We start from the raw sequence: 14700 nt of genomic DNA on the forward strand, positions 1-14700 counted from the left end.
ACCTCTCAGGCAAGCACAAGCCCACACCACAGAAAACACCGTGCTGTTAGAAGAGGAAGAGCTGTTTCTGTCCGCTACCTCCCCTTGTTGGGTGCAGTTGTAAACCTATATATATATACACACACAGGGCTTTTTCCCCCCCTTTCTGCTCTGGTTGAATGTGGTTTTGTTTTTTAAATGGCAATTCAAATTTTGTTTCAGATTTTTTTTTTCCCCTATCAGATTCTCTCTCCCCCTGTCTCTTAACTGCTTTAAGTAAGAAATTATGCAAGCTCAAAATATCTCATTCCCGACACTGTTAGCGAATGATGGGGCTGAAATAACACATTTCATTTTGTCTTCTGCTTTATAATGACAGTTATGTGCTGGTGCAGGTTAGAAAGAAGGGTTTAGACTCCAAACAGCCATTGCAATTTTAAATATTTAATGACTAAAATGAATATTTCAGCATGAAAAACCTTCCTAAAATGATGAAAAAATGATGTATTTTAAATAAGTAATTTGGAAAAAAAAATAGCAATACAAGCCCACCAAAGCTACCTTTCCCACAGACATTTCAGCAGCTCCAAGATCGTCCCCAGTCACACCGCAGCCACTTGCAAACATACTGAACACAGTATTCTGTCTGGTCTAGCAAGACATATTTAGGACTTCTTCAATACACGTAGAAGTCACTGAAGCAGAACAGTTCAACCGTCTGCTTGAGAAGATGCCTTTTTATCTTTAGAAAAACCCTACCCAAAATACCGGTGACAGAGAGAAGCAGCCTTCAGAAGACAAACAGAAGGTTGCTGGTCTTTTCACTCGTAAAAAAAAATTTCCACTGACAGAGAAACGAACCAGTGCTGGGAAAAAGAATCAAAAAAAGGCAGTGGTAGATCTGTAGTTTTGATAAAATGTTTTCTGCTGTGAGTGGGAAAAAAAACAACATTGCTTTGAGTAAGTTTTCGTTCTGCTTCTGATCCATTATCAGACTGAAGGCTTTTTTATTATTACTTCGTTTCATGTACTTAACATAACACCTGCTCCTTGCAGTACATATTTTTGACAGTTCTTAATTGCATAATCAACGAAACCGCCAGGGAACGGCTCCACAACCGCCAACAGCAACAACCCAAAGCAAAAAGATTAGGTGGGATGACTCGCCATACTTCCTGTAGCCGAAAAAAAATCAGGGCAGGGAGGGGGAAACCCAAGCACTGCAGTGCTTTTCTTAGGGGTAACAGATAAACTGCAGTGTTATTCTTAGGGACAGTAGATAAACACTACTAAGTATTACATTTTATCATGGTTTAGAGTTGATTTTATATTTTAAAGTCTAAATTAAAACGAGTTACTTTTATTACTTGGGAATACCCTTTTATCATGTAAATGGACTGCTCTTAAAGGAGGAAGTAACTTCTCCTGCATCCCCAAACTGAAAGATTAAAACTGAAGCAGTACCACAGACAAAACCCATGGCAACGTGCTGCAAGAACAGCAGAGAGGCACGCAAGCCCTCCCGGCCGCCTCCCCAGTAGCTGTGTTTAGTTGCACTGAAATTTTATGATTTCACTCGTTGCTGGGCAGTGGCCCACGCAGCGTTCCTGTCTGCTCCGGGAGGGCTCACAGATTCCACGCGGCCAGCGTTTCACCTCAAGCAATAAATGTTGATCTTCGGCTCAAGAATTATCCATCCACCCACCTTTGGTTATTCCTAGACATATAACTAAACGACCACCTTCAAGCTTTAACGGGGAAGAGTGATATCTTTTCAGACCTTGGTGATGATTGAAAGTCCTATCCAGCCACAAGCAAAGTCCTCAGCTGTGCTTTCAAGGTTGTTCCCATCACCGGTATCAAATGAAACTTTCATTCAAGGCTTCAATGTGACCGAGAGAGAGATCACAATTAAACCTCTACTTATCCTGCCTTTTATGTTCTGATTACCTGAACACTTGTAAAAAAAAAAAGTGTCATAAGAATTTTGATCTACAGGCTGTAGAAAGTTTAGCTGCATCTATACATGGGGTTCACTATCACAAAACATGCTTGCATGCACCCGACCTCACTATGTTCCTGAAAGGCAAGTCATCCATATGGATTTGTAAGGAAAATACACATGCAGGGGGTGATGGTGGGAGGGGGAGGATACAAAGGATAGAGCTGTAATAAGAGAAGATGCCAGCTCTGGAGAGTTTAAAAAAAAAAAAAAGACTATAATAAACTCAATAATCCCGTGCTAAAACATAAGTAGTACTTTAGATTCGGGACAGGATAATGCAAATTTATTTTGGGGAGTATCAATAGTATTTGTAGAAGCCTCAGGTATCAGCATCTTCTGCAAGCCCTGCACAGAGCAGAGGACCTGAGAGGCACCCGTGCCGCTACTGCTGCAAGGAAAGAAGAAACAGAGGAGCTAAATCTCCACGTAGTATTAGCTCACAGCTAGCCAGAAGCATGTATGAAATAATACAGGCTTCAAATGAAAGGATTATAAGACGCAGAAAGCAATATCAACTTGTTTACGGAACAAAATCCTCTGGAAAGGCCCATCCAGTCCAGCAGCGACTTAGATGGTGGCTCGCACTGGAACCTCAGAGTATAAGAAACAGACAAAATTTTGAATGCTTATTCCCCAGTTTTGAAGAAAATAGTATGAAAACTAGATATAGGTAGCATCAAGAGAAGCGTGGCCAGCAGGTCGAGGGAGGTGATTCTGCCCCTCTACTCTGCTCTGGTGAGACCTCACCTAGAGTACTGCGTCCAGCTCTGGAGCCCTCAGCACAAGAAGGACATGGAACTGTTGGAGCAGGTCCAGAGGAGGGCCACAAAAATGATCCAAGGGCTGGAGCACCTCTCCTATGAGGACAGGCTGAGGGAGCTGGGACTGTTCAGGCTGGAGAAGAAGAGGCTGCAGGGAGACATGATTACGGCCTTTCAGTACCTAAAGGGGGCCTATAGGAAAGATGGGGAAAATCTTTTTAGTAGGGCCAGCAGTGACAGGACAAGGGGTAATGGTTTTAAACTAAAACAGGGTAGGTTTAGACTGGATATAAGGAAGAAATTCTTTACAATGAGGGTGGTGAAACACTGGAACGGGTTGCCCAGAGAGGTGGTGGAGGCCCCATCCCTGGAAACATTCAAGGCCAGGTTGGACGGGGCTCTGAGCAACCTGATCTAGTTAGCGGTGTCCCTGCTCACTGCAGGGGGGTTGGACTAGATGGCCTCTAGGGGTCCCTTCCAACCCAAAACATTCTATGATTGTATACATTTATACATAAAAAATGTACCATTCTGTGATGCCAAACTGACCAGATCATAACATAGTCTGGCATTTACAGGAATACATGGCCATCACAGAACTACTGCTCTGGCTGATGGGAGAAGTCTTACTCAAATGCTGTTCCCCAAGCAGGGTCTTGCACTCAATCCAGAGTAATTCAGCCTCAGCATAAGCAGATGCCTTCTACTTTGTCTGGTCCAGTTTAATACCTGGGGTCAACCCAACTGCACTCATCAGAGGAGTCACGAGTTTCCTTCTGTCCACGAACAGGATGGTGAGGACTGAAACTCGACTGGACAGGTCACGGAGCATCCTTCCTTCTTTCGTCAGCCCTCCTGCTTACCTGCCTCGCCTTCCCTCAGCAAATCACCCTAAGGGTCCCCATGTTAGAAGTGAGAAAAATATGAAACACATGCGCATTTTCATCTAAAGTCTGCACAGCACTCAGATGCCCGCAGACCGCATAGTGAAGTCAACAAAATAAAGTACCCCTTGAGCAAATCCAGCTCAAGGTACCCATCTCATCAGTGCTGTATTGCAGCAGCAGAATCACTTTGCTGCTGAGTAGGAACCAAGGACACAGTCTAAATTGTTGTTAAAAGAACAAGAGCTTTCCAAACCACTGCGGAATTCACACACCTTCCCTCCAACCACACTACGTAGAAACACACTGCCAAAAATTATGCCTTTCCAGCTGCACTTGAAATTCTGACTTCCAGCCACAGCTGCCAAGATGCGTGGTTAACTACTCTTTTCCTATGGCATTTCACTCCATTTGGCTGCTAAACGCTTGTTTATGGCCACCAGGTATAACACAGCCCCTCTTTAATCACTGTTATTGTTCTTCCCCAACCAGCCATTCTCTTGTGCTGCAATCTTCCTAACTACTGAGACCTGCTTTATCACAGCAATTAATGCAGTCCATTTAAAAAAATTATCAAGTAAGTTGTCATTCATTTCAGAGGAATGCAAGAACCAAAGAGTTAATCAAACATATGAATTTCCCCTTCCCTTCTACAATATATACATGACATGGATTGTGGTGTCAGGTGTGGGTGACAGATTTCCAACCAAAGTGTGGTATGATACCACTGTAAACTGCATCAACTTAATACCATATTGCTGGACAGCAGTGTAACTCGCATGCCAAGCCTCTCTGAAACCTCTAAAAGCCTGAAGATAGACAAGGAAGAAACACCAAGAAATCTGTTCACAGTAGGAGAGACCATCAGATGTTTCTTCAGCATCCTCTTTTTTTTTTTTTCCTTCTTTTTTCCCCAGTCTCAAATTGCAGACATAAGCTCAGCCAAAGGACTTCATGTATATTCTGCAGTTTTGGTGGGTTGCTTGTCCCAGAGCAACTATTACTTTCTTTCTCTCCCATTAGACAATACTGCTAAGGCTAATGCTGGCAAATTGGGGAATGGTAAGAGAAGGGTAATTGTGGGTAAAGACACCAAAAGAACAGTACATGCCCATCTTCATCATGGTAATTAGTTATTACTCAGGGCTGATGCTCCCCCCAGCTTCTGCAGACAACCTGGGGACCAACTCAAAGTTCTCTGGCTCCTGCGTTCTCCAGGCTGCCTGTCAAGCTGGTCCACCGCGTAAGTTTGCCTTTGCTACTCTTTCCAAACATTACGGTGCATAATAAGTAGCTTAAGCTATACTAAATTATTTTGTAGCGTAAATGATTGCAGGTTTTGTTGCTAGGGCAAGGCCAACAAAGACGAGGCAGTCTTTGAAGGGAAGCATTGGTGACCTCTGAGGTAAAGTCCCAGTAAGTGTGCTTGCTCCAGAGAACTTTTGAGATGCCTTGAGCTAGGAGAAACTGATTTCAGAAGCAGCAGCAACATTGGCAATCTGGCAAGTTCAACCATCTTTCAACAATGGCTGTACTCAACATGGAAAATACCAGAGAGGCACTAGGGTTCTTATCAATACCTACACAAACAGGGCATCCCACTGGCAGCAAAGCTACCTTTGAAAACAAAGGGAAAGAAGCAAGTAATTTCCAGGCTAAAACCACTTGCTGACATAGTACCCAAGTACTTTCCAAAGTTCAAAGTTCTGTTTAGTTACAGAAGTGATGACTGAAGATGTACACGTGCAGGGTTCATGTGCGCACAGCCCATCTTGTTAGGACAAGAACCGGCAATATAAAATCAGACAGATAAGCCACCCCTAGATGTTTTTATATGATGCCAGTTACAAACAACACATTAGACAGCTATTGCTTTTACAAGCTGGATTACAAAGAAGGGATTTCTACATAGGCACTGAAGTACAAGCATTTCAGAACACCAATTAAAATCCTAAGAAAAATCTTAAATGCCGCTTCTGAAGGAGGGTTATAGGTTTTTCTTTCTTCCAAAACTTCACATTTCTTACAGGAATTAAGTATTTCATTGCATTAAATCAAATTAAGTTGCCCTAAAAATACTATCTTCCCCAAGGTATCTCTGTGTAATAGCTGATTTTTACTTATCATGGGGAAAGAAGGGCTGATGGCAGCTTCATCTTCCCTGCTGAGTAAGCCGACCAAAAATCAGCAAATGCCGTGCAGGCTTATTGCAGCACTTCTTTTTCAGTCTTTCAAAAGCAAACACTGATGTCGCCTGACCCTTTCCTTCCTGACTCACCCCGAACATTTTGAATCTTATGTGCCAGCAATTTCTCATTTTTTGCTCATTTCAAACGCTTTCTATTTATTATATGATTTTTCTCTGCTGCTTGAATTGCTGTTACCAGCACTACATGGTTTAGCTTGCCTTTTTTTCCTGCTGCGGATTTCCTCATTCTACCAAAACAGCTATTTTTGCAATGCACCACCTGGTCCTGTCTAGGAAGCACTAGTGCTTTTTGTCCCCAGAGAGGAAAGTGAAGCAAAAGCAATAGCCTTGGCTGTAACCGCAGAATTAGAAGTCCCAGTCTCATAATGTGCGTCTGGGGAGATGCCTAGGAAAGACCAAGCACAGACACAGTCAAAAATAAAATGAATAGTCAAGTAATAATATCCTGAGACAGATCGGTCCTAAGCATTCTCTATGACTGCAGCTCAAAAGAGTGGGGAAGACAGAAAATATTGCAGTCAATTCGGCGTGCTCACCAAGCATTTTGATCAACTCTGGCCAAACTGTTGTGTTTCTTGGGTCTTTTAAGTTGACCAAGCCCATGAGGGATGATTACAACAGTCCAGCTGGATCAGCCATCCAGTCGCTCACACAATGTCAATCCACTCTTTGGGGTCTCTTCTGCTGAAGAATGCATCAGATGGCTCATCGCTACTGCAAAACCTTACCGGTGTGCGTCTGCATAGCTGCATCCATATATTGCACTAGTTTATGAGCTGGATCTATCAGCATTTAGGTTAACAATTTATTATTAACAATGATGTCAACTGGGCAGCTTGTTTGTTCAACAGGCTTTGTTCTCTTTCTGAGCTAGCCTGTGCCAGTGGCATGAAAATGGTCTTTTGGAAGTACATAGCTTCTAAATAGTGTTATTCGTTACTAAAGCAGACAACTCTGAGGAGCAAATAGCATTTAACAGGAAGAACTTTCCATGAGAATGACCAATAAGAAAATCAGCAATTTATCCACATCCCTGGATTTTCTGCTTCTCATTTCTGTCCACTAAATGTTAAGATGTGATCTTGGTTACTTTCACCCCAATTATGGACCCCACTGTTGCTCCATGCCTGGCATCAGCCATCAGCCAACTCTCAGCATAGGAGGCAGGTTTCTGGTATGGAAAACTTCTTTCAGAAGTTGTGACAGAATGGCCGGAGACATGACAAACACAGAAAAGTGGGAGGAAGAGAAGAAAAGCAGGACCTGGGTTTGAGTGCTCGGCCATCACACCCAAGTCAAAGGAGTCACCGGCCAGCCTGGAACAAACACTGTCTCAAGGTCAAGCAGCAAGAGGAGCAAAGGTAGAAAACTTCATGTCTGCAGGACAAATACATCCCACAGCTTGCTTTCACAGTGCCCAAACCCACATGATATTTTTCCAACAATGAATTCAAGTAGACTGCTAAGTAACCTGAAGGACTTTTTCTGCCATTAGCAGGAGAAAGACTTTCCACTCATGGAGTAGGTGCTGCCTAAATGAGCAGAATGCACAGATTTAAATTCATTTTGAACCTGGTCAGTTCAGACTGTATTACAAGCCTATGGGAAAACAACAGACAGAGATTAAACTGGTTTGTGTCATTTAAGTAAGGCTTATTCCAGGTTCACTCAAATACATTTACTTAGAATAGAATCATAGAATCATAGAATGTTTAGGGTTGGAAGGGACCACTAGTGGTCATCTAGTCCAACCCCCCTGCAGTGAGCAGGGACACTGCTATCTAGATCAGATTGCTCAGAGCCCCATCCAACCTGGCCTTGAATGTTTCCAGGGATGGGGCCTCCACTACCTCTCTGGGCAACCTGTTCCAGTGTTTTACCACTCTCATTGTAAAAAATTTCCTCCTTACCTCTAGCCTGAACCTACCCTGTTCTAGTTTAAAACCATTTCCCCTTGTCCTAACACAGCTGGCCCTATGAAAAAGACGTTCCCCATCTTTCCTATAGGCCCCCTTTAGGTACTGGAAGGCCGCAATCAGGTCTCCCCGTAGCCTCCTTTTCTCCAGACTGAACAAGCCCAACTCTCTCAGCCTGTCCTCATAGGAGAGGTGCTCCAGCCCTCGGATCATTTTTGTAGCCCTCCTCTGGACCCGTTCCAACAGTTCCATGTCCTTCTTGTGCTGAGGGCTCCAGAGCTGGACGCAGTACTCCAGGTGAGGTCTCACCAGAGCTGAGTAGAGGGGCAGAATCACCTCCCTCGACCTGCTGGCCACGCTTCTCCTGATGCAGCCCAGAGTACGGTTGGCCTTCTGGGCTGCCAGCGCACATTGCCGGCTCATGTCTAGCTTTTCATCCATCAGTACCCCCAGGTCCCTCTCAGTAACCTGAAGGACTTTTTCTGCCATTAGCAGGAGAAAGACTTTCCACTCATGGAGTAGGTGCTGCCTAAATGAGCAGAATGCACAGATTTAAATTCATTTTGAACCTGGTCAGTTCAGACTGTATTACAAGCCTATGGGAAAACAACAGACAGAGATTAAACTGGTTTGTGTCATTTAAGTAAGGCTTATTCCAGGTTCACTCAAATACATTTACTTCCATATGGAAGAATCACTTCTGAAAGAAAATCATTGCTTATACCCATATGCTATAGTACAGCATATTATTTTTCAAATCTTGTATTTAAATTCAAATAGATAATGGCAAAAAGGAAGTTAAAAATCTGTATGTTGACTGAAGCCTGCCTTTACCTTTTCTTAAAGATAGTCCACAATACTCCAAATTCACTTTACAGTTACCTTGCATTAGTTACAAGGCTTGGTGCGCATACTGAAGGGTAGTTTTCCTGAGAAAGTCAAGATGCTTTCTTTGCAAACTGACCCAAACTATTAACACCTGTTTACCAGGGTTTGCATTAAATCCCCCTGATTCAGCTGTGCAAAGCTCACTGAAAAGACCTCAGCTGGGAGAGAATCTTGCATCCCTACTTTATGATTTAGCCCTGGACTACACACCTAGTGCAGACAACCTTTTCCTGGCCAGCAGGTCAAACAGATCGTCCTTCCAAATCTACGTGTGATGACGAGTGAAATAGCAGTCAGAAAGCTTCCTTGCAGACAAGCAGGTTAGGAAGGCTTCATTTCTGCACAGGTATTTATGCATTTCAGACAGTCCTTCATAAAATCCCCCAAGGGACATTTTGGCTATAAATCCTCTCTGATTCTTGGATCTTACTGCCCAAACCCAGTTTCATGGTCTGGGAGGTGGAGGGACTGTTTAAGCCAGTGACCTGGCTGCCTTCCCCACCATCTTCACAGCAACCCCCACCTTCATGCGCCTGGAAAGGGGGAGACAAGGGGTTTTCTCTCACCTGGAATGAGTGATTCACCTTCCTGTCTCCCCAACAACCCTGTTGATTCACCTCCAGATAGTCACATCAGAACCAGTCTCCACTGTGAGCAGACAGACCTAACGCAATGTAGTCATAAATTCTTGGGGAGCAGACCAACTGGTTTCACGGCCATTAAACACTGGTCTCAGTTTCACATGTGTGAAGACACGTGAGGGTATTTTTGGGCTGTGTTCCTCCACACCATGAGAGACAAGGCTGTTACGTTTAGCTGTCCTCAAAGCAAATACGATTGCAATGACACTACGCACCAATGCAACTATTTATACATGCGAATGCCCAGCGCACCATAGGCTCTGGCATTATCAAAACGCTCTCCAGCGCCCAAGATTCACAGCTATTTCCCTTCTCCCTGTAAACACTCCCCCTAACACCTCGCTTTTTCATGCCTCATTAGTAGAAATCCATTTCTTCTGGGAAGCAGCATGCCACTCTTGGGAAAACAAAGCCTTCCCCTCTGGGAAGACAGCTGAAGATCTCATTAAAACGGGTACCAAAGTTATGACTAATTTAAAACCACACATCACCATTATGCAATTAAAACAACGAGACTATTAGAAGGCACAAAGTTATAACCCAGTGACTGTTGTTGCATACATGGAGCAAGGTAGGTGAGCAGTTAGGGCTTCCCTGAGGGAAAGGAGGGGCAGGAACTTGGACTTGAAGGATGTGTTGGCACGTACACACACAGAGGTCAGGGTATATTACTCATTGTCAGCTCCGTAGTAAAATAGATGCTTTGTTGCAGGAGCAAAGCATTTCTTTTGCTTGGAGGCATAGGATATGTTTAAGTGAGTTTATCCTCCCAGACAACCCTGGTAGAGAAGAAAGGGAGAGGAAGAAGTAATTTTCTTAAGCCACAAATCCTTTAAATATCAAGAAACACAAATTGCTTCATGCCACAAAAAGCAGGCATGGAAAGCAAACTGCATTCTCTTTTTATGCGCAAGAGTTACCAGAAAGAATACCCGTAACAAAATAATCTTTGGTTTATTTGTTCTTAAACAAATGAAACTCATCGGTATGCATCCTGCTAAACAACTCTGGGGCAATCTGTAAGATCAATCACGTGAAGATGCTGGAGCAAAGGCAAACTCCTTTCAAACTGACCAAGTCCTTCCTTTTGGGCCAGGCCCACAAGTTGACACTGAGTTGTAAAGGTTTTTCTAGGGCTCGTGTCTACTCATGTTGTACCGGTTCTGTGGTACTGGGAGACATTTTGAAATAGCTCATGCTGCAGTACCAGCAAGAGAGCATGTATATAACATGCCCAAAGTCCAAAAGGAAACTGGTTTCTGGGACTAGAAGCCCAGAGGAAATTTAAAGATTCTGTGAACATGTATCACTAATTAGACCTCAAAAAGAGAAATACTGTTTTGAAGTTCTCCACGTTGAAAGAGGATCACTGGAGGAACACAGTGGGAAATGCAGGACCATTTGCAATTACATTACTGGAATAAGTTTTGTTAAATCTCCCACTGATCCCGTCTTGCAGAAATCTGGACAAATAGGATTCAGATAGCTAAACATAAACATTCAGTGCCTTTGTGGATGCTCACAAGGTGTCCTACTTGCTCTTCAGCTGCTGCCCAAGAAGAAGGTGGATCAACTGGAGGTCATGTGTCATGATGCCAGCCTCATACAGATATCCTGGACCCCCTTGGACAGCCGCCTTGAAAGGCACCGGTCACTCACACCCAGGCAACCAACCCATGCCCAAGCTGTGCTGTGCAGAGATTTAGCAAGGAATGCTACAAATAAACAGATCCAGGGCCAAAATACTACGCACCAGACTTGTGCATGTAGTTCCCTGTTGTCAACAAGCCACTACAGCATGATTTGCTTCTCTATCCCAAGAGTTGTCCTGCCAAGAAGCCAGGAAATTCCTGCAGGACACATAGCTGTTTTTTTCTTCTTAGTATTTTTAGTATCAGAAGAACAAAAAAGTTGCCAAGTTATTTTTTGAGATAATAAAAAGATGCAAAATATTTTACAAGAAAGAAAGAAAAAAAATCACAACATCCTAAATTAACCAGGTATCTTTTTCTTCTCTGCTTACAAAAGCCAAAAGCTTACGCATACTACGTACCACATGCATGGAAATAAGATCCACATGATACACTGCTAAGGTATGGTGCACTGGATTTGTCACCTGTCCTATCCTACCTACCTACTCCCAGGAAGAAAGGAAGGCCTGCAGCAGTCCGTGCTGCTGAGCAAACATTCACAACCTTTTTACTTTGGGGTTTATTATAGTGTGAGTTTTGCTTTTTTTTTTTTTTTTAAAGCAGCCTGCCAGAGAAGTGTTTCCTTCTTTCACATGAAGAAATTACAAAATTGTACGATAAAAGCAGAGAAGGTTGCAGTTGCCTGAAATGATGGCACTTAGGAAAAGCAGTGAGCACAAATTGACTAAAATAGGGCTGCAAGGCTGATTCAGCCCTTTACAGACAGAAGGGCCCAACTTTTGCATCAATATTCCTGACAGCATCTTTCACTCCACAGGATCAGAGGACCAGCAGAAGGGCAGGTGAAGGAGAACACCCCACTGAAGCAAGCACATTTGGTACCAGTAGGTGCAGCCCCTTGGGCCAAAGGCAACACTGGTCTACAGCAGGGGCAATAAGCATCAAGGACATGGAGGGAAGCATCAAGGAGAGGTCCTCTAGGGTCGCTTAACTAGAACAGGATGCAGGAAGCTTCAAAATGAGGACTGCCATGACCTTCTCTGGGTGGGGAAAGCTATTTTCTAAGAGATTCACAAGCAGCAGCAGCAGCATGAACTCTAAAAATTTCTAGGAACCTAGCTTTTGCCCTTACTATGTTCTGGTCCTCATCTGTTCAGCACTACTACCTTACATCGGTCACATCACCAATCCTGGCTAGATGGTGGCAGCTCACCCAGAGAAGCCACACCACAACTGCTGGCTTGATTTAATGCTCCACCTCCTCTTACGCCTGAGAATTACTCAGTTTGACCCAAATCCCCAGTGGTTTTTGCTGTGTATGGCACTGTGCTCAGGAAGGGAAATCCCAGGACACTCGAAGCCTGCAGCACAGCAGGGCACTGCTCACGTCCGACCCATACGCTGCATTAAAAAAGCATCACCGCGCCGTGGGTGTGCAGTGAGCGCACAGAGGTAGTTTAAGCAGTTATGCCAGGGCTGGTGAAAGGCGCTGCCTTCTTCGGGAGTTCATGCGGAAAAGCACAGCTGAAAAAAATTCCTACGTCTATTAAAAGCTGAAAAAGGGAGAGGCTTTGAAGAGTAAAGACAATGTTCACCCAGTGCTGCCTGCAAGTCAGGGAACAAGGGAAAACCAGAAAAACTAAACCCTTCTGAGATAGGATCTGGGCAATATTTCACGAAACACAGCAACGCAGCATTGTGAGGCTGTCCCAGCTTTCTGCTGGGCTATCCCTGACTGATTGTACCATAAACACACCTTGAAAGCAAAAAAAGCAAAAAAATAAACCAAGCCAAAACCCAGACCAAACAAAAACCCCACCAAACTGGCACCATTCAAATAAATTACTATCTTATTCAAAAATAAAAACTATTGCAGCGGATTCTATCACAAACCAGCTAGTTTTAGGAAGGAGCATCTGCAAGCTGGCAACTGCAAATTCCAGTAGCTCAGCTGATAACTGCAGTTAAACTATAGAGACCTAAATGAAAGAGGATCCATGACACCAAGAGAGTTTATAATTCACTTGTATGAACATTTGGAAGTACTTGATTAAACAACTATTTCTGTCTGTGTTCACAAATAGCATCTTGTTTTCTATTTCCCAAGTTCTCTGGGACCAAGAACTGCCTTTTTGCCTATATTTGCACAGCTCCTACCATGGGGCACAAGCACCTGGATGAGGTTTCTAGGTGCTACTATCTTCTAATTACACTATAGCATTGCATTGGAGACATGATGTTGTTAGCAGCTTATTAGTAATATTTGCAGAACAGTTTTCTCCTTTTTTAAAAAAATACTTAAATATAATTATTTTGCAAATAAAATTTAAAATCTTAACAATCTGTAATACATCTCACATGTATTATAAGCCCTTAAAAGTATATGAATACAGGCATGGTGCACCAATGCAAGTTCTTAAAACTGAAATTCATTAAAAGGTAAATACTTCTTAGATTCAACATAAAATATACATGATAAGCAAGAGACTTCAGAATTTCATATCAAGCATTATAAACACAGCATAATACCCAAGGCTGAAGTAGGCATAAATATTATTTTCATCTTCTACACAAAGAAAACACCCATATTTCCATTTTTCTAAAGGAAGTCCAAGTTTGCATCATTCGGGAAAGCTCTGCCTTGCGTTACTTTTAGTTTCAGTTTTTCCTAGCACAAATAGGAAGACCGTCCTCTTCACTTGAGCTGTTTTCTGTCCACACGAGAAGTGGTTTGGGCAATGAAAACTCAAGCTGCTCTTTTCCTTGGGCAAGGGGCAACGTGGGCGTGTGCCAGGTGGGAGCACCAAACGCACCCGCGCGGGCCAGCCCCTGAGCCTCAGTGGCCGGGCTCCCCACCTCCATCTGCCTTCACCTTTTCACCACTCCTAGCAGAATTAGGCAATGTTTACCCAAAATTACCACATCCTCAAAGGAGCTGCGAGAACACCCGGCCCCTCGCGCTGACCTGATGGCGACTGTATGTCTCTAGGGGGCAATCCCATCAGGTGGGTGCCAGACACCAAGCAAACCCAGGTGTTTTGGGGAGCAGCGCAGGCAGTCACTCACACACCCCCGTGCCCAATTCCAGCATGCAGCCCACGGCAAACCCAGAAACTCGATCGCTGGAACTTCCTTTGGCTTATGAAGTGGTTGGCTCCACTTGGGTACCGTTTTCAGAGGCTTTCCTTCATACGTTCCCAGAACTGCTCAGGCCACTTAATTTAAATTAACACACAGAATTTAAAAATAAGACAGAGAAAATAAAAATAATACGAAGGCAGCCTCCTGACTAGCAGAAAAGGTACAATAAGATGATGCACTGAATATAAAATTATGCCATTATATACATTATATGATATGTTGTACGCGTTTATATGTTGTTATATGCAATAATCCGCACGATTATACAACGTATATAGGTAATAGCATAACGTATATACACGCGGAGCTTGTGCACATCCATATAAAGGCCGCCGTTGCCCAAAGGCGATGGACTTGCTTCAGCAAAACGCAAAGCCTTGGTTCAAAACAAGGTTAATAATTATTCAGCACCGAAGTTCCTCGCTGCCCGGCGTTAATCATTGCTAAGAGCCGCCCCGCTCACAGCCGTGAACCACGGCGCGGTCCCCGCCGGAGAGCGGGGGAACAGCCAGGCTCTGAAGGGCGGGCAGGAACCAAGCCCCCCCACGGCCGGCAGCTCCGCAGCAGGGCTCGCAGCCCCTACCGGGGCTTTCCCAGCCGCCCCCTAAACGGCGGGGGGGTTTC

Source organism: Egretta garzetta, unplaced genomic scaffold (genome assembly GCF_000687185.1).
Source record: "Egretta garzetta isolate BGI_Z169 unplaced genomic scaffold, ASM68718v1 scaffold94, whole genome shotgun sequence".
NCBI lineage: Eukaryota > Metazoa > Chordata > Aves > Pelecaniformes > Ardeidae > Egretta > Egretta garzetta.